The sequence below is a fragment of the Echinops telfairi genome, unplaced genomic scaffold (assembly GCF_000313985.2).
Source record: "Echinops telfairi isolate 266 unplaced genomic scaffold, ASM31398v2 ScPeMD7_9;HRSCAF=40, whole genome shotgun sequence".
NCBI classification, from domain to species: domain Eukaryota; kingdom Metazoa; phylum Chordata; class Mammalia; order Afrosoricida; family Tenrecidae; genus Echinops; species Echinops telfairi.
The window spans coordinates 12799227-12819881 of record NW_022103906.1 but is presented as its reverse complement, the minus strand read 5'-3'; the positions used below and the strand labels follow the sequence as shown (position 1 = coordinate 12819881).

Here is a 20655-nt window from a genome sequence, read left to right as displayed (position 1 = left end):
AAACACGCTGGCTGGCTCTGGCTTGCTCCGGGCCCACCGAGGCTGCATGACGGGCTGGCGCCAGCTGTGAGCTAATTTCTCTGGCTCCCAGAGAATCAAGGGTGGGTGCCGCCGTCCAGTCATCCAGCCAACACCTTGCCTCATTGTGATCTAATCTGCTCACTTGGAAATCTTCCAAAGCCACTTCCTAGACCTGGCTCCCAGGGGGCAGGGAGATGCTGAAGACGACTGAACTTCTTTCTCTCTCAGGTATGATGGTGGTGGGAGCTGCCTGCCTGGTCCCATCCTTCTTCGTTCTCCAAAGAAATTCAACAGCCTACCCTCACCCTCTTTGCTCCCATGGCCTCTTCCCTGCTCCTTCCGGCCAGAGCCTTCCCAAGAACCACTTCATTTCTGCTCCATGTCACAGCCAGTCATCTTTACAGACCCCCCTCCCCCACCCCCACCCCTCCTGTCCTCCCTAACACTGTGCCCTCTCCTGCCTGCCTTCTGCGGTCAGTCCTGGTAGGAGCATTTCCTCGATTTGTCCAGGCTGGGCTGTGTGTGCACAGGGTGTAATGAGAATGGATCAGAGGAACAATGAAGTCATCGTAACACTATCAGCTAACGCTTAACTCAGAGCGAACTGTGCCAGGCGCTGCTGCAAGAGATTTGCGTGTGTCACCACATTTAATTCTCAACATAATGCTGTGGAGTAAGGCGCGGGGTGGTTCAGTAACTTGGTCACAGAGGGGTAAGGCTGGGGTCTGAACTCCTGCAGTTTGGCTCCAGCTTGGCTTTTAGGGAGCTCTCCATTCTGGGTGGTGGGGTGGGTAGGCCATACTCTGTTTTCCTTCTCAGAAACCAGAAGGACCAGCAAGCCCCCTCCTTTCGGCCTATCACCATGGCAACCAGATGCAAGCATGTGACTGAAGCTTGGCCCATCTGATGGCTCAGGCCCAGGACTCTGAAGTTGGAGTATCTGGGGCCCAAGTGAAGGGGAGGTTAGAATGCATTTGAGGCAATACGGAGGGTGGCACCAGGCCTGGAGGCCGACGTAAAACGCTAGGGTGGGAGTTAGAGTGGGAGCAGCATCTTGGCCTGAACCTGCTGAAACACTGGGAAGGGAGTTCCTGCCTCTTTGCCTTGCGGTGCTGTCCTGGTCTTACTTCTTTTCTACCCAGGGTCTTTAAACCCCCCAATTCTGTGGGCATCTGCCAGCCTTATCATAACACTGTTCTTCGGGGCTTGCGACCTCCTGTGTTGTTCCTGCGGGCTGCGGAAACCCAGCTAACACTAATAGTATCGGCAGGCGAGTGGAGGGCCTCTTCCCACGGACTTCTGGTGACGCGACAGTTAAGCAATCAGCTGCGAACGGAAAGGCTGGCCCTCGAGTCCACTCAGCAGTTCCACAGGAGAAAGGCCTGGTGATCGGCCTCCATCAAGATTCCAACCAGGAAACCTTATGGGACAGTTCTACCCTGTCACACGGGTCACTGTGCGCCGGAATCCTCTCACCAGCGCACACCAACAACAACGATTCTCACGAAACCGAGGCCGAAGCTCTCATGAACAGAACTGGTGGATCCTTGCCCAGGAAAAAGGGCAACTTCCTTGACAAATATGGACGTGTAGTATTAATAATGGATGCACCTGAAGTATGGGGTTGGTGAGGAATATTGACAGAAAAACAAACAGATCTGTCTTGGAAGAAGTACAGTGACAAGGGTCCTTGGAAGCAAGGATGGTGAGACCCAGGCCCAGCGCGGTGCACAGAGGGCAGGGCCCCTGGAGGGGGAGCCTGAAGACTAAGCTTAGGCCAGAGCAGGGCTGAGGTGGGGGCTGCTAGGGGCACGGAAGGAGCTCAGGGCTTTGTGTCCCTGTCCACATCTCTGCCAAGCACAACTTGTCAGGGGCATCCCCTAGGCATCGAGCCACCCTTGGAAGACAGCCAGCTCAGCCCCAGCCCTGGTTGTCCCGCGATGCTGACCATAGCCCCTCTGTGCAATCACACTCACTTTCATACCCCTAGCAAGGCTGGGCAGGCCTTCTTACCCCACTGCCCCTCTGGGCAAGCTGCGGCTAGAGACCCTGAGCGATGGCCCAGGACCACATACCTCTTCAGTGTCTCTCTGCCCATAATCCTTAGGGCTGTGCTGGCTTCCAGAACATGCCCTCTGAACAGCGATGGTTAACTTTCCTTTAAACAACCCCAGTGCCCTCAGCTGATTCCAGCTCACAGCAACCTTAGTGGATAGAGTAGAGCAGCCCTGTGGGGGTCCCACAGCCCCACCTTTCCCGAAGCAGACCACCACATCAACCTCCCAGGGTTTGAACCACTGTCCCTTGGCTTCACCGCTGCACCCCAAGGCACCTTCGCCTTTCTTCCACTCTGTCCTTATGGACAATAACCCACGTGCAGGTAAAACTCAGTCTGCCAGGAAACGTGTGGAATAAAGAACTGGCTAGAAGGCAGGTCTGGCAGGACTGTCTTCAGGATCAATCCCTTACCTTCAAGGCCCCAACACTGCCTGTGTGGTTCACGGCTGTGCATGTGCCAAGTTGTCTGTAACTTCTCTACCAGGTGTGCGGTGTGTGTTGCCAAGCCTCCAATCCCCTCAGTGGAAAGCCATTCTGTAGGCTCATGAGCAGCCTATGGGAGGGCAGCATCTCCTGACTTCCTAGCCATGACGCCTCAGGGGGTGGCATGGAGGGGCATCTCCCCAGCTTTCCTGTTTTAAGCCGGGCCAGGCCCACAGGAGAGCCACAGTGCCCTATTTTCTACCCAAGCCTAAAGCAGAGAGGCCCCAGGGTGGGGCCTGGAAGGTCGGCATCGCAGACCGATGAAAAGGGCTCGAGCTTCCTGGCTGTGGGGACGCTGTGCAATCAGCCCACCCCCACGGGAGCTCGTGGGTTTTAATGGGACTTCCTTCGTCTGCGACTCGGGCCTCTCACTTGAAAATGGGGGCTGTTGCAGCATGCTGTGGATCCCTTTGTGTCCCAACAACCAGACCCGACCCGACACAAAGCAAACTCATGGCCATCAAGTTGTTTCCCTCTCAGAGCAACCAGTTAGGCCCAGGCAGAACTGTCCCTGCTGGTTTCCGAGGCTGTAACTCTTTACAGAGTGGAAAGCCTTGTGCTGAGCAGCTTAACTCAGCCCCGCAAGAAGATATGCTGAAATCCTAACCCCTAATACTTGTGAACTCCATCTTGTTTGTCCCCAGGTCTTTACAGGTGTCATTTGTTAACACCATTTCCTCCTGGAGTGGTTGGTCCTGATGCACTGTGACAGGTGTCCTTATTAGGAAGCGAGGAAGAGACACCAGCAGAGGAAAGAGCCTATGCAGGTGGAGACCGAGGGTGGTGTGGTGCTGCAACAAGCCAAGGAACGCAGGTGCTATGAGAAGCTGGAAGAGACCAGATTGGAGCTTCCCATAGAGCATGACATTGATGACACCCTGAGTTCAAACTTCTGGTCTCCAGAAGAAGGAGCCCAGTGGCGCAACCGTCACACACTTGGCTGTTAGGCAAAAGACCAGCTGGTCACACCCATTGGTGGGTCTGTGGAAGAAGAGACTGACCGGGGCTCTTGTAGCAATGGCTGCCCAGGAAAGCGGATGCGGCGGCGGTTCTGCTCTGTCTTAGGGGATCACTAGGAGTTGGAATCAATTGGAACATGGCAATCGCAGCAGTCTTCAGAAATGGGTGACAATATATTTTGGTCATTTCCAGCTACATTAAAAAAATTACAATGGAGTCAATTTCAACTCGCAGGAACCCTCTGTAGGGTTTCCTGGTTAATTTGTATGAGAGTAGACAGCCTTGTCTTTCTCTCATGGTGTGGCTAGTGGGTTTGAACCACTGACCTTGTGGTTAGCAGCCCAATCCTAGTGGTAATTTGTTAGGACAGCTCCAGGAATGTGACACAGGGCACCCGCCTCGCAGAGCCAACAGAGGATCCAATGAGGGCTTGACAAGGAGAGGGCTTGTTAAGACTGGAAAGTGCTCTCTGTCCACTTAGATGCCAGGGAGCTTCAGGCACCACTCGCACCTGAATCGTTTTTTCGTTCACGTTCTAAGGAGACTAATACCCTTTGTTCCCTCCAGGTGGGTAAAGGCAAACAGGCATGAGTCGAAGGTTCAGTCTGCTCAGGGAAGGTGGAGCTGTGACCCGGCAGGCTTTGCTATCTGGGGTTAACCACGTGAGCCTGATGCCCATGCGATGCTTATCTTGAGTGGGAAGCCCTGGGCCTGAACTCTGGGCTGACCTCTGGGCTCCACTGAGCCAGCCTGAGGGAGGCTGTGAAATTCACTTCTGGCCCTGAAGATGTGCCAGAGCACTAATGAGCCCGGCAGACAGTCTGGGAGATATCACCTTGAGCTTCGGCAGCAGGGTGGGAAGGGGCTGTTGGAGGGTTCCCCCTCCCTGTCAGAGGTTGCCATGGTGATGACAGCAGGCGTGGGACACCCACGGGTCTGGCCCAACACAGATCGACTCCTGGCTCATTTTTATTCTAGGTCTTGGTCAGGGCTCATGTGGGGGGCGCCGGAGGAGAAGGGGTGACATTGTGCAGAGATTGGAACCTGGGCACCAATTGCGTGTGGGGGTGGTAGGGGTGGATTTTGTCGGGATGCGTGTGTGAGAGAATGCAGTTAGTGACCTCCAGCTCGTAAGGAGAGGCCTTGTCTGCGCCTTCCCCATCCATGATATGTCTGAGGGCCCGGTGTGCCTGTTGTGCTTGTCCATCTCCCTGAGGGCTTTCCCCATGTTCACCAACTCTCTGCTTTCCCAACAGGGGTGCTCTTTCCTTCCTGATGAGCCCTGCCATCCTCCCATCTAAGGAACATTTTTGTTGGATTTCTCCTGAGATCAATTCCTTCGTTTTCTTGGCACACCACCAAACCAAACTCCAAATTCCCTGCCATCGAGTCAGTGCTGATGGAGGCACCCCAGGGGTTTCTGAGACTGTAACTGTTTACAGGAGTGGAAAGCCCAGTCTTGCTCCCAAAGAGCTGCCGGTGGTTTTGACCTGCTGACCATGCGAGTCACAGCCTGACGCATCACCTCCACACCACCAGAGCTCCCTAGCACAAAATACTCTTTATTCAGAATGGCCCATGGGCTGGGCCGGCTGCATAGCATCCTTCGGGTATCCAGCTGTGCAGCTGAATGGATTCTCTTTCTTTTGCTCTGTGTTCCCTAATCCATCACATTTTGTTCAGTTTTATCTCTGTGAGAGGCAAGAGTTTGTTCAAAGCGGCGTGGGAAAAAGCGTCCAGCTACGTGGGAAAGGGGCGGGGTCCTCTCCCAGTCACGGCCTTCTGGGGGAGAAGCAAGGCACAGGGGAGAAGCCGCGTGTGTCTGTAGCGACTTCGCAGGCAGAGCCATGTCTAAACACCCACCAATCACTCCTGACGTGGAAGGCTCTGAAAATAGCTTCTGGCCTTAGACCCATGACCTCTCATCCTTCGTAGCTGACTGACACTGCGTGCAAATGGAAAGGGGCAAATATCAGGCCTTCTTTTTAGGCTCCAGGCTCAAAAATATAGGAAGGGGCTGCTTCCTTCCTGGTCTTTGTCTGGAAGCGCTGCTGAAACCAGTCCCTTCTGGGGGACCCTGCTGGTACTGGGAATACTGATGGCATAGCTTTTGGTATCATAGCAACATGTAACCCACCAACTTTGGACAATCTGACCGATGGTGGGTGCGTTCCATTGTTGTGTACCGTTGGGGAGGTGTGGTGGGTGGGTGATAGTGGGAGAGAGGGCTTCTTCAGATGCATTAAGATCTGCCCTCAGAGTAGGGTGTTCCCACCTCATGCCCCAACTCTCGGAACTTGCACTTTCTAGACACCCCTTCTTGTGGCCTTAGTTGTTTCTGTCCAGCAGCGAGCCATTGTGAGAACCCACCCAGCCCTTTTCAAGACCCGAGGTTGAGCTCCTTATCCCTCGGCCTTCACTCCAACACACTAGACTTCTCATGGCTCTCACATGCCACTTAATTCCTGCTCCTTCAGCGTTCTCACCGCTCCATGAGTGCATATGCGATTTGTGTACTTGTTTATTGTGTCTCACATGTAAGCTCCTTGAGGACGGTGCTTTTGTCTTGTTCGTTGCTGTAACCTTAACACGGAGAATAGTGCCTGGCATAGAGCAGACGCTCAGTAAACCTGTGAGTGAGTGAGTGAGTGAGTGAGTGAGTGAGTGAGTGAGTGAGTGAGTGAAAACTTTCCGGATGAGTTGTTTTGTCCCTTTGCTCTGTCATGGGTCTGTCTGGGACTCTCCTGCCTCTCACCAGTTAGCTAAGTCCTGCTCTACTTTACAGCTGCATTGTGGGCTCACTTCCTCTTGGGACCCTTCCAGGAGAGCTTCCACCTTTAAGGCTATGTTGAATCTGAATTATCTGCCACTAACTGCACACTTCGCCAATTAGCTGTGGAAGCCTGTCTCCCTGACCAGAGGTCCACCTCCTGGAAGAGAGGGCGTGACTCCATCTTTTGTGTCCTGGGCACAAACCACTTGTCATGGAGTCCATTGCAACGCTGAGTTCCTGAGTTGTATACACTGTTCATGCTAACTTAACGATCACAGATTTGAGTCCACCCAGAGGCACCTCAGAAGCAAGGCCTGGTGACCACTTTTGGAAGATCCACCTTTAAAACCCCTTTAGAGCACAGTTCTACTCCGACACGCACGGGTCATGATTTGCCATGGAGTTCATTCTGACTCATGGTGACCTTAAAGGGCAGAGCAGAACTGCCGCCTACCATTTCCAAGGCGATCATCCTTACAGAAGCAGACTGCCTGTTCTCTCCCTCCTCTGGGGAAGAGCTGGTGGGTCCAGACAGCCAACCATTTGTTCCATTAACAGCCAAGCACTTAATCATTGTGCCCCCGAAGACTCCTTATCCTGAGCCCAGGACTTTGCAAACAGCAGATACACAGCCAATGCTGAGCAAGCCATGCTATGAAACCCGTGAGACAAATTGGTGCTGGAGTTTGCTCAAATCTCCAGGTGATTTCCTACCGAGGAGACCTCCCTGCCTCTGCTCTGGCAGTTGGTCGTACTTGGTGGCTTGCGTGTTGCTGTCATGGCCAATAAGGAACGGCAATATAAACAGAGGAAATATTGAAGTTGTCAGGGTTTCGTTTTCCACGGATCCACAATCAACGTCCATGGAAGCTGCAGCCAAGAAACCACATGATGTTCTGCACTGGGCACGTCTACCACAGAAGACCTCTTGAGCGTGTTCGAAAGCGCAGCTGCTACGTTGAGGACCAACATGTGCCTGACCCAGAGCGTGGGAAAGCTGGACAATGCATACCGAACACTGAAGAAGAAGGGATACATTTGAATTATGAGGTTGGCAAGATTCTTAAATATACTGCCAGAAGAAGGAATAACACAGCAAGAGTGTTCCTTAGAAACTCGCATGGTAAGATGTTGTCTGGCCAGTCCCTGGGGAAGGACATCGTGCTTGGTGAAGTGGGCAGTCCGTGGGAAAGAGGCGACCCCCGTGAGGTGACAGCCACAGGGGGCGCAGACATGGCACCAGCTGTGAGGAGGCACAGGACTGAGCAGCATTTTCTTCTATGGCCCACGCGTGCCTGTGGATGGGCACCTAACATGACCAACAGGACACCTCCTGCAGATTGCTAGAGAAGCTTCCAGAGTCAACAGTTTCCTAGAAGTCCGAATCTTTTTTTTTTCCTGGGCTACAAGTGGTTTAAGAGGCTCGGCTCAATTTTATGTCTTATCCTTTCCCTATAGTTCATGTTTCAATCTGAGTAAGTCTTTGACGCTGACTTCAAACACGACCTTGTTTTACAGGCGTTTGGGTGCCTTGGAATGGACACCAGTGCTTTCTTCCCCAAACACCCCACCACCACTTGTTTAAAAGCAGCAGGTTACATGTTGGGCTGCTAACCACAAGGACAGCAGTTTGAAACCACCAGCTACCCCAAGGGAAAAAGATGAGGCTCTCTGCTCCATAAAGACTTGCGGTGTCAGAAGCCTGCAGGGACAGTTGACTTGATGGCAGTGCTGGTTTTTTGGTTTGGTTTTTTTCTGCACCATCCACTCAGGGTACGGACCATTTTGTCTCCTTGGATCACAGTTACTTAGTTTCATTTTTTTTATATGCTTGTCAAGTGGACATGTGTCTTTGCCCAGAAAAACCACCCAGGGGGCACTGACCTCTATCATTTCAGATAGCTCTAAAGTGACCATCGGTCACAGCATCCTGTCCATTGTGCCCACCTGCAGGACTTCCCGAGTGATCCAGACTTAGACAATCATCTTAGCCCTTGCTCTTTCAATAGGAGGCTACTTGGCTCCAATGGCTGTGCTCATGGAAAAGCCATGCCCATCAGAAGCGCTTCATGGTGCTTTGATAGAGACACAAGGAAGGACAGGGTCTCTTTTCCCCAGCTGGGAAGGCTTGGTGTAACCTTCCGTTCCAGAGCCATCTGCGCCAGCCTCATGGAGGAAGCCCATTTGCAGTCGAGAATAAGAGAAATAAGTAGAGGATAAGCAGAGAAGGAGAACGAGAGAGAGAGAGAGCAAGCGAGAACAAGAAAGACTTAACAATATGCTTAGTTCTTGACCCTGACAGTATTCAGTGACCTAAACTTCCCAATTGTATGCACTGCTGAGTCCTCTCCTTTGTTTACAGCAGCGGTTCTCAACTGGTGGGTCCCGACCACTTTGGGGGTCAAATGACTCTTTCACAAGGGTCACCTAAGACCATTGGAAAACGCATATTTCTGATGGTCTTAGGAACTTAGACACCACTCTTGTATCCATCTCCAGGCGGGTCCGCCCACATGCAGATATGTCCACCTACCTACAAATACCTGGCGTGAATACTGTTACCCGTGCTACACCATGCTTCAAGACAAAATTTTATTAAAAATAAATATTTCACAGTATATAATTACATATTGTTTTTGTGATGAATCACTATGCTTTCATTATGTTCAATTTGTAACAATGAAAATACATCCTGCATATAAGATATTTACATTATGATTCATAACAGTAGCAAAATTACAGTTCTGAAGTAGCAATGAAAATAATTTTATGGTTAGGGGTCACCACAACATGAGGAACTGTATTAAAGGTTCGTGGTCTTAGGAAGGTTGAATACCACTGGTTTAAAGGGATTTAAACTCAGCTCCTGTCTCTGGAAAGCTGAAGAGGCCTGAGTAACAGACTTACAGTAAATGGTGAAATTTTAGAAGGCAGAACCTGCCCCCAATTCACCCTTCAATGCTACTTGCTTGGCAGAATGAGTCCAACTATAATGTATATTTACTGTATAAAAAAAAATAAAGAAGTAACCAGTTTTCTGCCCATCTGAAAGCAGGGGTGAATGAAAATGTTTATAATCAAGTGGAAACAGAGCAGAGAACAATTACCAAAGGCTTTGCAAGCAAAGGAATCACAGTTCCAAGAGTTTAGAGGTCACAAGCAGGTTTGGGAAGGAATCATAATCACAGTCCCCATCTTCCTGATGCCTCACCTTTTCCACCTTCCCCAGCCAGCACCTGTTGTGCAGAGATGCCGTAGATCACGAGCTTCAGAGTATTCCGTGTCAAAGCCCGTTTCATGACTGGCACGTACAGATGTTTGATAGTCCTTGACAATACAAAGGAGTCCTGGTGACGTAATGGATTACGAGGTGGGCAGCTAACCCCAACGTCAGCAGTTTGAAGCCACCAGCCACTCCCCGGGAGAAAGAAGAGGCGCTCTGCTCCTGGAAAGATTTACAGCCTTGGAAACCCACAGGGGCGGTTCTACTCTGTCCTCGAAGGCCCTGGGAGTCAGAATCAACCCAATGGAAGTGAGTTTCTTTGTTTTTGTTTTGGGCGCAGCCACACAGGCACTTTCCAGGGGATACAGGAGGTCTGTTCCTGTGTCTTTAAATTTTTCTAGATCACCCAGATCAGGTGCTTGTGGCTCTTACGTAGCCTGACTCTATAGTCCAGGAAAGGCCTTGAGACCTTTGCAAGTTTTTAGAAGCTGCTCAAGTAGCACATGAAGGTGGTTGTGATAAAGAACTTGTGTCAGTGGAGGTTGGTTCAATCATTTCCAAACAAAAGACGGCAACAAAAACAATGAAAACCTCCCTGTTATTGAGTTGATGCCATCTCATAGAGGCCCTACCAGACAGGGTAGACCTGCCCCATGGCTGTCAAGGGACAGTAACTCTTTATGGGAGTAGAATGCTTCGTCTTTCTCCCACAGAGTGGCTGGTGGTTTTGAACTGTTGACTTTGAGGTTAGCAGCCCAATATGTAACCACTGAGCCACCAGGACTCCCCTTTCAAAGTGAGGGGAAATTTACATTAAAAGACAAGTAGGGGCTGTCTTTTGTAACCTGGGGAATACCTGTGGTGTAAAACAGATCTGGGCAGGTGAGGAGGCTAAGACTCAAGCACAGATGGGAGTGCCCGCTAAGTCGTGCTAACCAGAAGCATGAGGGTCTTTCCTTTGGGCTGAGTCCTCTTCCACGGGCAGGGGGATGTAAGTAGTGCCCAACAGCAAGGAGTCAGAGCCCAAGAAAGCTCTACCATTCCTCCAGCCCTGGGCAAGTGACACACCTTGGAACGTGAGCAAAGCACCTGGCATGGTGCAAGGACCCATGTCCTTTATCTTTGTCTCCTGAGCTGCTGAGTTTCTGATGGGGGAGAGGGAAGGTAGCTCCCAGCCACGTCCCTAAGGGGCGTGTGAGGTTGCCCTGTGGGGGAATGAGTGGATGAGAGGGAGGCCACATGACAGCGCCCCAGAAAGAGAACGGGAAACTGCATCCTGGGACCGCCTCACTTGAGCAGCTCAGGATGCCCCTGCCTTGGGTTCCAGTATCACTCCTGAAAGACAGAAATGAGAGGCATCTGGAACAGACGCAGCCCAGAGGAGGCGAGAGCGGAGGTCCTGGTCTTGGCGGCAATAAACCCGAGTGACAGCAGCAGCCCCCATGCTCTCTCGGAGCTTCCATAAAACGAGTCTGTAAAATGAGCAGTTTCTGTAAGATGGCCACTAAAGTTCCCTCCCAGTCTGACTCCCAGTCTCAGACGAGGAGCAGCAAGTGGAGCCAATGATCACGACACGCTGTAAATGCACGCCCAGGGCAGGGGACCAGTGGTGGGATTCAGCCAGTTCAAATGGTTCAGCAGAACTGATATCTATTTTTGTTCAGTTTGGTGAACCGGTTGTGGTGAACCGGTTGTTAAAATGTCAATTGTAATCAGAGTTCTCTCTGAAGCAGGCAGCTGGGCAGCCACCCATGTGGAAATCACCCATTTACATTCCTTCCTCTTTTTTAACATTCACCTGTGCCTGTAAGAATGTCCATTCTATCCATAGGTATAAAACATAGATGGAACTATGCTTATAATGTTCATTTATTCATTTCATAAAACTCATCATACTTTTGATGAAATATGACATTGTTATTCCTTTGCATTCATTACTTCAGCAAACAAACAAAAAATGTAAGAGAAAAAGTGCAAACCACCAGAGGGAGACACGCTGTCATTCGTTTCAGCTTTGTGTTAAGCGCCAAATTCCCACGAGATATTCTGAGTGGATTTTGCAATTCTTGAAAGTGTTCAATGAGCTAAAAAATTCTCAGAACAATTTCTGTAAGTTCAGGAGAAGGGAAAGGTTTTCAAAGATGAACATAATATGCTCAGAGAAGAATATCAAACAAAATGAGTACTGTCTACTGGTCTATCTACTCCTACGATGAAAAGAGGACTAAGGGTCAATCACACCTCTGATGATGCTTGTCTCAAAGCAAAGAATATTGCAAGTGAGGATGCCAATCAAGAAGCAATATGCAAATAACAATTTTATTGGTTTTTGGTCAAGTATTATTTAATCTTTTTAATTAATATTTTAAACCTCTCTTATAATCTAATTTTGGGTACCTCTTTTATTTAAATAGTATTTGTATGAAATAATAAACAACCTTTCAGTAGATCATTTGTTTATACTTAAATCTGTCACTAGAGCAGTGAACCGGTTGTTGACTTATTTGAGTCCCACCACTGCAGAGGACTCCACTTACCAGTGTTCCAGGGAATGTTTGACAGGTGATGTTGGGTTTGGGGTGTCCTGTGCTAATGGTCACACCTTAATTCATAAGTCACTGGTCCCATTTCCACATCTAGAGTAGCAAGAGTCATCACTCAAGAACATATCTAGGTGTAGTTGCAGAAACTTCTGCATGCATATTTATATGTGCTGCATGTTTATTCATAGGTGTAATAGAGCACATAGTAATACAGTTATGGAAACCTCTAAGACCCAACCAAACACCTTGCAGGAATCAACTACTGGGCGTGAAGGGTAAGGACTCTAGCCTTGCTGGACATCTAGATCAATTGTTATAACATAGTTCTTAAAGACAATGTCTTACATCTTAGCTTGTTAAGTAGCATCTAGTTTCTTAAAATCTTGTTAGTGGACATCTAAGACACAATTATTGAGCTCTTCCCACCTGGAGCCAAAAAGAGTGAGCACCAAACTGTTTGAACCAAAGCCTCGAGGAACCAACTAGTGCAAAGGACTAGTGGTCTCCCTGAGCCACAGCCTGCTTTGGCCTGAAACCAAAAGAACTAGATGGTGCCGAGCTCCCAATGGTAACTCAATAGAAGGTCCTCGTTAGAATGGGTGAAAAATGCAGGACCAAAATCAAATGCATTAAAAAAAAAAAGACAAGATTTACTGCAGTGATAGAGACTGGGGGAGGCCCCAGCCCCAATCTACTGCCCTGAGGAACCTCTCTAACTTGGCACCAAAGCCACTCTCAGAGGCCGCTTCCCAAGCAAATGATAAGACTGGCCTGCAGAGTGAACAGCAACGCTGGGAAGAATGTGCTCCTGAGAACAATCCACGGCAGGAAACCGAAATGACCACATTTGCCCAGATGTAAAGACAGGAAGGCAGGGAGGGTCAGGGAAATGAGATCCAGGGGACCAGGGTAGAAATGGAGAAATGCTGATGAAATGTGGGGGTTGCAACCAGCATCCCGAAGCACTTTGTGTGTGAATTATTGATGGAGACGACTAACTTGTTTTGTAAATTCTCACCGAAAGCCCAATAAAATGTGTTTTTAGAAAGCGTTATCACAAACATTACAGAATTGCACCTCGGTGTACAACACTATTTCCCACACCCTCTGGCCTGGGTCCATGAGTTAGAAGTCAGAGAAAACTGCCAGTGGGGAAAACTTCAGCTCTGAGCCCGTTCAGACTGCTCAGTCCGGGGAGCTGAGGCCGAACCCGAGGCTTCGGACTCCAAGTTGAGTCCTGCTTCATGGGGAAAAGTTGAGGCTGGTCGCTCCCTAAAAATACAGTCTCGGAAATCCAATCTATCTGGTCACCCTGAGTCAGGGCAGACTCGAGGGTAGTGGGTGTTTTGGTTCTATGGCCCAGAAAACGGGGAAATCTTGCTTCTTGTCTCTCAGTCGTTCTGAGGAAAGGATCTATAAGAATACTTCTTCAGGCCTTTGCAAATTCTAAGGGCTCCGTCTGTGCTGAATAATTGATGGGCTCTGTTCCTGGCGGCTGAGCGCAGACACACACAGTCTCGGCACCACTGAGAAGCGCTTCGGCAGTAAGCCTGGGAGTGGAAGCCATTCCTTCTACTGTGCCCAGTGAGAGAAGCTGCCAAGAAAACTGCCAAGAAAGAGTTGTGTTTCCCTGTCAGGGGTGGGGGGAGAGGTCAGGGCTCATGGGAGCTATAAACTCAATTTATGGCCCTTTGAAATGGAAAGGAGAAAGCGCAGAGCAGCTGTAGGATGTCCAGGAGCTGCTGGACACCCAGAGTCTCAGGCGAGTCTCCCCCCTTCCTCCCCCCACCCCCACGCCCCATTCCCCACTCCGAGGCCGCCGGGTCCTGGGAAAGGGCTGCCCCCACAGCCAGCGAGAAAGGTGGCCTGGGAATCTGAGTCTGGTTTGGGGGGTAGCACACGGTCAGCCAGCCTGGGGGGCCGTGGGTTAAGGAAGGCAGAAGCTAGCCTAGAGAGATTTGAGGACATCTCCAGGGGGGTCTCCTCAGTAAAGCACCCTCAATTTGGGCAGGGCTGCTCAGAAGGGCCTCCAGTAGGTGACCTCAAGGCTCATCTGGCCAAAGCCCCAGAGGGATTAAGCAGAGCAAAGAGGCGCAGTGGGGTCTATGATGGAGATCAGACCAGGACACTGCTGGAGGGGGGACGCTGGCTACAAGAGCAGGAGACTTTGGACAGCTGAGCACTCTGGGGAGGTGCATTTGGCACCACTGCCCCACGGTGGGGTGTAGGCCGCCAAGGTCTCCAAACTGGCTTTTGACTCAGCCCCGAAATGGAGGTGGATTTAGGACTATTCAAAGCCAGGGGGTAATTGGCTCTGAGTTCAAATAAGCAGAATCAACACACTCCAGCTCATGGGCGAATTTGTTCTGAGATTTGCTTTCTGTTTCACCCTGCAGTGCCAGTTCCAAAGCCCAAGGTTTACAAGGGTTTCCTGAGAAGTCTCTGGGCATGCCCTGCACTCAGCTTACACCTCACTTTCCTTGCTGCAAGGACCCTTAGAGTTCCCAGGAGTTTGGGCAGAGCCGGTCCTAAGGACAAGGTGGGGCTGCGCCAGGAATGCCCAGCATGACCTTTTTCTGAGAAAGAAGGGGGTGGAGCCCCGGGACTCAGCAGGGCTTGGCAGTGCCCCAGAGCTCAGGTGCTGGCCCTGCCGACAGAAGAGGGACATAGAGCCCTGCTCCCTCCATTGGAAGAGCTGGAAGCAGGGGGCCAAGTGATGAAGTGGGGTGTGGGAATCAGTGCCGAGTCAGCTATCAGAATGACGTAGTTCATACTCTAGCCCTGAAATGTAACGTACTAGTTCTGAGATCTTGGGCGATGTATTGAACTTTTTCTAGGATTCATGCTCTTCATCCAAGAAATGTGTATCATCATTGAAACTACCTCACAACCTTGGAAAGACCAAATGAGATCAAACCTACGTGTGTGACTCCTTCAGCCGCGAAGACGGCTTCCACCCTCTGTTCCTCGCTGTGCTTGGTGGGCACGCTTCCAGCCCAAGGGAGGTCTGTTGCAGCCTACAGGTGGGCCGCATGTGCAAGGCACTGTCCACTCAGCACTTTGGGCCGGGCACACTGCCCAAGTGCCCAGCTGCAGCCCTAAGCAGACTCCACACTCTCTGAGGCAGGGCGACCGTCTTGGGCTTCCATGGCTTTTCTTCACGTCTGTCCCACAGGCAGTGGGCTGCGCTGTGTGGCTTAGGGGCATGCCGATCGGGACTCCCCACACCCTGGTCAACTGCAGCAGGTAGAAGGTCTAGTTCATCTCGAAACAACACTAGACACTCAATAGGTAGCAGAGTCAGGGTGAGGAATGCATTCTCATTCGGGAAACCAGAGGCATCGGAGCGGGGGAAGGCATGTTGCTAGGATGTCGCCGAAGCTGCAGCACCGATGGGTGACCGCTTCTGGGCCCATCTGCGAGAAAGTGCTTGTCTACAAAATGTCCATATGAGCGGCACGAGTTTGGTGTGAGACTTGCTGTCCTTCAAGCCTGGCAGCGAGGTTTGTTCCACGCTGCTCAAAGTTTTTGGTGGCTCACATCAGTCCACTTAATGGAACAACAGCACAACGAAGCCCAAGAGTCATGCCTGGTTAGGTCAGGGGTCCTGATGGTGTAAGGGTTACACCTTGGGCTGCTACCTGCAAGGCCAGCAGTTTGAGCCCACCAGCCACAGCTATCCCTGGCTCCTGGTGCCTAGCACACGCGAAAGCTCACAGGACTAGAGGGTGTCATTTCCCATGTGATGGCAAACAGTGAACCAGGCTCACCGAAGCTTCCTATGTACCCGTTTCCCCAGGTTCGGAGTGAGGTGTCCAAGGCTGAGGTGGACCCTGGGGCCCACTGCAGAGCTGCCCTTTGACCTGGAAAGCTAGTGGCCTTTCCCTCTAGACCCTAAGGGACAAACCCTGTGGAGAAGCCTATGGGAGCCATGACCAGCTGTAAGGGTCGCGATACTGCACAGAAAGTTCTAGTCACTCTGGAGAGATGGCCCTGAATAAGAAATGGGGGCTTAGTCCAGGCCCCCGGGAGAAGCTGACCTTTGTTTGCTCCTGGGCCTCTGCAAAGGCTGCTGGGGAGGACGGATACCCTAGAGACTTACTGGAACTTTCTCAGTTAAGTGAGCTTTAGCAGTGAGGGGGCCTGGCAGAGTGGGGGCGGAGGGCTTTCCTGAGTGCCAGAGCCCAGCGGCCCTGATGCTTGAGCACTTACTACTCCACAGCCACTGGAAAAAGCGCCCTTCCTGGAAGGGCTGTGCCCACAGGGAGAAAGTGGTCTCTCTCTCTCCACAAAAGCCAAAACACCAAGTTCACTGCCATCGAGTACAGTCCGACTCATAGAAACCCTATAGGACAGCATAGAACTGCCCCTGGGGTTCCTGCGACTGTTGACTTGACGGGAGCAGAGAGCCCTGTCTTTCTCCCAAGGATTGGCTGGTGGTTTTGAACTGCCGAGTTTGCAGTTCACAGCCCAACTCCTAACCACTAGCCCCCTGGGGACTTTCAGTGAATGAGTATCATGTGAACACCCTTCTGGGGTGTTTGGGAAGCAAGGGGGTAGGTTTAGGTTCCCCACCCAATGCCAGTTTCCAAGGTTATAAATCTTTACCGGAACAAACGACTTCCTCTTTCTGCCAAAAGTGGAGCTGGTGGATTTGAACCAGCAGTTAAACGCTTACCCAGTAGCAACATCCGGGCTCCTGATGTAGTCAGAGCATTGCAAACCTATATTTCTCCTTTTGCTCATCTCCCCTTTCTTCTAACTCCTCTCAAGGGAGAAGCAGTAGGGGTCAGCGTGGTCGGAGTAGGCTTGACTGAACCCAGTCAGCTCTCCTAACCAGTAAAACCAGAGATAGGAAGTCTTCCAAACTCATCCTGGCAATTTGCAGCCCAAACTCAACCAGGCCAACCACAGCGTTAATATCTATCACCTTCCTCGGGAGAAAGACGGGGCTCTCTACTCCTGTAAAGGGTTAGTCTTGCAGTCACAGGGACGGTTCTACCCTGTGCTACAGGGCTGCTCTGGGTCGGCAGGCAGCCTCGTCTCTTCTGCTGTCCACTGCCCACTCATCATTAGCTTGTCCTCAGCCTTTGTCATCCATCGGATCGCTGCTCACTAATTTGGGGAAGTAAATTCACCAGGCCTTACTTCCTAGTCTGTCTTAGTCTGGGAGCGCTGCTGAAATCTTTCCACCAGAGCAACACCCTCATGAGAAGAATCTTCAGGAGTGTGGACTGAGACAACAGGGGGCTCAGAGCCACCAGCCATCATGAAGGTGGCATAGGACTGCTCAAGACCTTTCTATGCAAGATCACCATGGGGGTGGGGGTGGGGGGACTCAACAGCATTAAGAAAAACAGCCCTTCCAGGATTGGCTTTTCCCTACTTTCCCCTCCAAGAGCCTTGGCGGCTCAGGGGTTCAATGAAGGGTTGCTAACTGAAAGGGCGGCTGTCCTAACCTCAGGGGAAAGGTGTGGCTGTTGACAACCTTGGAAACCCGAGGGGCGGTTCTCCGTTCTAGAGGGTGGCTGTGGCTGGAATCTACTCCACGGCGTGCAACAACTCCTATCTCCTGCCCCCAATCTAAAGAACCAATCACACCCCTGGGCACATTTGCCTTGGGGCATCTGTTTAATCCTTAAGAATTTCCTATTAGTGGACCAAGTGGTCTCACCCACCCCTCATGTGTAACCGGGAGCAAAGTGCTCATATTCACACCCCCTCCACCTCAGAAGCAGCTCAACAGCCCGGTGAGCAATGATGACGAGCCCTTACGGGGAAAGGGCAGATTCCAGGGGGGACCGGGAAGTTCTGAGGTTCTTGAAGTTTTCCACTAGCAAAACATACTTAGAGAACAGGATGGGGGTGTTTGAGCACCAATAAGCAGTTTCTTCCTCATTGCCCTGAGGCTCTGTGGACATTTTTTCAGCAAATAGTTAGGCTTCGCCTTACTTTATTTCCTTGTCAGAGTCTCTCCTGGAGGGTGGCCATGCTGGAAGATATCCAGGAGAGGAGTAGTCACCAAGTGGCAATCTAGGCCTGGGACTGGAAGAGGAAGAACAAGTGCAAGAGGAGTTTGGGGGGTGGGGGGCAGGGGGTGTCTTCTGTGGCGTAGGCAAGGGGGAGAATACAGGGTAAGGGAGGACAAGGGCCTCTCCTTCCAGGGGACAACAACAAAAGCAAATCCACTGCCTTTAAGTTAATCCGACCCATCGCAAGCCTCCAGGGCAGAGTAGAACTGCCCTTGTAGAGTTCTGAGATGGAAACTCTTTATAGGAGTAGAAAGCTCCATCTTTCTCCCTCGGAGCCACTGGTGGTTTCAAACTGCTGGCCTTGTGGTTACCAACCCAACATGTAACCACTTCCTCGTCACCAGGGCTCCCTGGGTTGAGGCTGGCCAGGACAAATGGCAAAGACTTTCAGGTTCCTGAAACAAAAGTGACTTTCCTGGCTCCCAGAACCCTTGGAGATGGCTGGAACCCTTCCCAGGTCAGAAGGCTCTCATTGCTTAGGGACGTGGCTGGTTTCTTCCCCTTCTCTGAACCATGGATACCTCATCTGCAAAAAAGGGGGGACTGGGCTGAGAAGCTACTGGGATCCTCCCTACTTAGGTTCTCCAACCCTGTTCCCCCCGGGGGAGCAGACCTCACGAGCAAGCACCTGAGGCCGCACTGCTCTGCATGAAATTTCACCAGCTGTTTGAGCCCGGGGAAGATCCGGACCTTTCAGAGCATCCTCAGCGAAGTAAAGGTCGTAGCATCTCCCTTGAAGGTCTCAAATAGTGCATGGAGTAGCTGCCATCTCAAACTGCTCTGAGCACAACTCAACGCAGCTCCACCAAGCCTCTTAAACAATATTGGCAGAAACCCCGCTCCTGCTGTCTGCCCTCTCCACGTCAGGGCGCCAGCCAGCCAGGGACATGGATTTCCCAGGTCTTTGCCCAGTGGAGATATGGAAAGGGCATCTCCTTTGTCTCACAGCTCCCTTAAAAACCAAGACCAAATCCACTGCCATCAAGCCAATCCTGTTTCATAATAACTTGAACCGATTTGAACGGCCACCTTCGGCTTCCAAGACCATTAAGTTTTACAGGAGCAGCCAGCCTCATTTTCCTCCTATGGAGCAACTAGTGGATTTGAACTGCTGCCCAAGGCAGTAACCCACTCCTCCAGCAGGGCTCCTTCACCTCCCATAAGCATTTGGAACTAGTCCTGCAGATCTGCCTGTGGGCATCAAACAAGGCCCTGACTGAGAAGCCGAGATGCCTTCCAGACCTTACGGGGAAGGGTACCCACAACAGACCTGCCTCTGAGCGCCACAGGAATAAAAACCAAACACAGGCAGGAAAGACTTCTGTTTGTGAAGCAATACACTCAAGGTGACTTTGTTGTTGTTGTTGTTGAAGGGAATACCTGCCTCTGCAGATGCAGCTGAGCCTGCCTCCCAGCTGTCCGGCTCATTCAGGGCTGTTCTGGTTTCCCCTCAGTCACCTTGTATAGTCCCCTTAGACCCAACTAACCCTAGGCACTTTTTCTGAGTTGCTGATTATATCGGTGGGGCAGGGACTTCCATTTCCCTAGACCTGATGAGGCAAAGGACACGAGGGGCCTTGGAGGTCACCAAGCCAGAGAGACTGACTGGCCGGCGCTCCTGCCTCTGAGACCTTGGACCCCAAGTCTTGCTTCAAAGCCTGGAGCCCTGGAGGAGATCGGGAGCTGGAATCTCTTTCACTGCTCCTGTCCCCCAAGAGGAAACTGAAACACACACACACACACACACACACACACACACACACACACACACAGAATCCCCGTCCCTGGAGAGGTGCAGCAGGAACTCCGCTCTCCTGGGGGTGGGTGTGCACCCACTCAAAGGTGCTTGGGAATCCCCGGGAGCGCTGTGCAGTCCCCGCCCTGGACAGGCTCGGGCTGCTCCCAATCGCCCCCTGCCCCAGAACCCAGAGCCCAGAAGCCCGAAGCCCCTGCCCCTGCCATTTTTGTCACTGCCACATCACGCCCCCCCAGCACGACCCCAAGGTGGCAGTCCAGTCCCTTGGGAAAGTCTCAGGCCCTCTGCTGAGAACCTACCTCCAGGGGCGCTTGGCTGCGGAGGCCGTCTAGGAGGGTCCTGGGGTCTCCGAGGCAGGCGGCGGCGGCGTCTGGGCTCCTCACCAGTCTTCAAGGCTGAGCCAGCGTCTCCCTCCCTTTCTCTCGTGCTGCCGTGAATTCTCAGCACTATTATTTTTTTAAGGGACTTTTGTGTGTGTGTGTGCGTGTTGCGTCAGGGCGGTTGCTAGGCGACGGCAGAGCTATTCCACCGCTGGTCTTTTCAATCCCGATTTCCTCCCGCTAGCCTCTCATCTCTCATTCAAGCTCCGCACCCTCCCCCCCGGCCGCGGAGCTGGGAGACCGGGGTGGGGGGGTAGGGGTAGGGGGTGGGGTGGGGGGTGTCCCAGGAGACCTCCGCAGCCGGGTCCTAAAACCCGTCCAGTTCCCCGCCCCTGCAAGGCTGGACGCCCCACGGCAAGCAGAAGTAGAAACAAACCACAGCGAGTGGCCGAACCCAACTCTCCACTGCTCAATGACACCATAAAG

The 20655-nt window shown here is 51.7% G+C and overlaps 1 protein-coding gene across 1 annotated transcript in view; it reads right to left on the bottom strand.

The window, feature by feature from the left end:
* Nucleotides 1-20409, bottom strand: part of FAM167A (family with sequence similarity 167 member A) — a 54938-nt gene extending 34529 nt beyond the window's left edge. Inside the window, exon 1 of the mRNA XM_004707639.2 lies at nucleotides 20149-20409. The gene's annotated coding sequence lies outside the window, so the exon portion shown is untranslated. The remainder of the gene's footprint in view (nucleotides 1-20148) is intronic.
* Between the last annotated feature and the right edge of the window lie 246 nt (nucleotides 20410-20655).